Below are 1,481 nucleotides of genomic sequence, written 5' to 3'. Positions count from 1 at the left end.
AAACACTGACCTTCAATTAAGTTACTATATTTTCATTGAGACTTTCATACTGTTTGAGAATAAAATCCATCTACAAGGTGATCATACACCTGGTGGATTTTCAGAGGAGTTTCTTAAGATTGGTTACGAGATATTAGCATTCAACCCAAGACTTCAGCTACATGAAATTACAAGCGGTCAGATGGTACTTTCTCTTAAGAATCTTATGGATAAAGTATTTCCTAATTTATCTGTCAATTAGACCGATGTAAACTGGTTATGTGAAAGTGCTATACTGGCTCCAACTAATGAAATGGTTGATAAACTCAATCATGAACTTCTTCAAAAGTTAGCAGACGCGTCATAAATGACTTTTCGATCAACTGACAAGATTGTCGATCAGGATCAGGCTGTTCAATACCCTGTTGAATTTCTGAACACACTCAAACCCACTGGGATGCCACCGCATAACTTAACACTAAAGTTGGTTGTTTCCATTATGCTGCATAGGAATCCTGACCCACCTCGCCTGTGTAATGGAAGTCGCTTAATTGTTAATTCCATGAAGCCCCATGCTCTAGAGGCAACAATAATAATAGGTAGTCACAAAGAAGAAAATGTCTTCATTCCAAAAATTCCTCTCATACCTATAGATGTACCATTTGAATTTAAGAGGCTTCAGTCTCCAGGCAAACTAAGTTTTGATATTTAAATTAAATCCCTCAATCCCTCAAGGTAATTAAACTTGATCTCTCTACTACATGCTTCTCCCACAGCCAACTCTATGTTGGTTGCTCACGAATTGGAAGCAGCAAAACATTATTCATATGGACACCAAAAAGAATTTACGCAATGAATATTGTTTACGCCGAGGTGTTTCAAGATATACAGATTTTCAGTTCGAAATTCTATTATCATTACAATGGAAAAGTTCAAAGAAGGAAACAAAGATCATCCATCCTGAATCAAACATCAACATATGTTGATGGTTGATTCAAGAATTTACGCATACAGACATGCATCATATATGAATATGTGTGTGTACATATATATGTATACATGAACATACACACACACACATACGCACATATACGTTTATATAATATACATTGATATATATTCATATATATTTATATACAGGGCAGTGGCTTAACGGATCTCTAAGAAGATCAGATCAGACACCTTGAAGAATTTGTTCTGGATACATTGCATTTCGAGTTCTAACCCTGCTGTAATTTACTATTTCGCTTATTGGGCTATGTTTGAAACCTTTATTCAAAAAAAAAAAAAAATCTGAAAGCATAACCTGTGTTGTGTCTGTATCAAAAGATGAGTCGTTCATCTGCTATTCATTAAAAGCGAAGGAAATTGCATTACGATGATTATTATATACACTTTATATACTTTATGCACAATTTTATAAACTTAATACACACCTCTCTCCCTCTTTCTCTCTCACTCTTCGCCATACCCTCTTTTTCTCTACTTTTTTCTTTTGCACT

This window comes from Octopus bimaculoides, chromosome 20, assembly GCF_001194135.2.
Source record: "Octopus bimaculoides isolate UCB-OBI-ISO-001 chromosome 20, ASM119413v2, whole genome shotgun sequence".
NCBI lineage: Eukaryota > Metazoa > Mollusca > Cephalopoda > Octopoda > Octopodidae > Octopus > Octopus bimaculoides.
The sequence above is the reverse complement of the archived record's forward strand: the minus strand, read 5'-3'. Positions refer to the sequence as shown.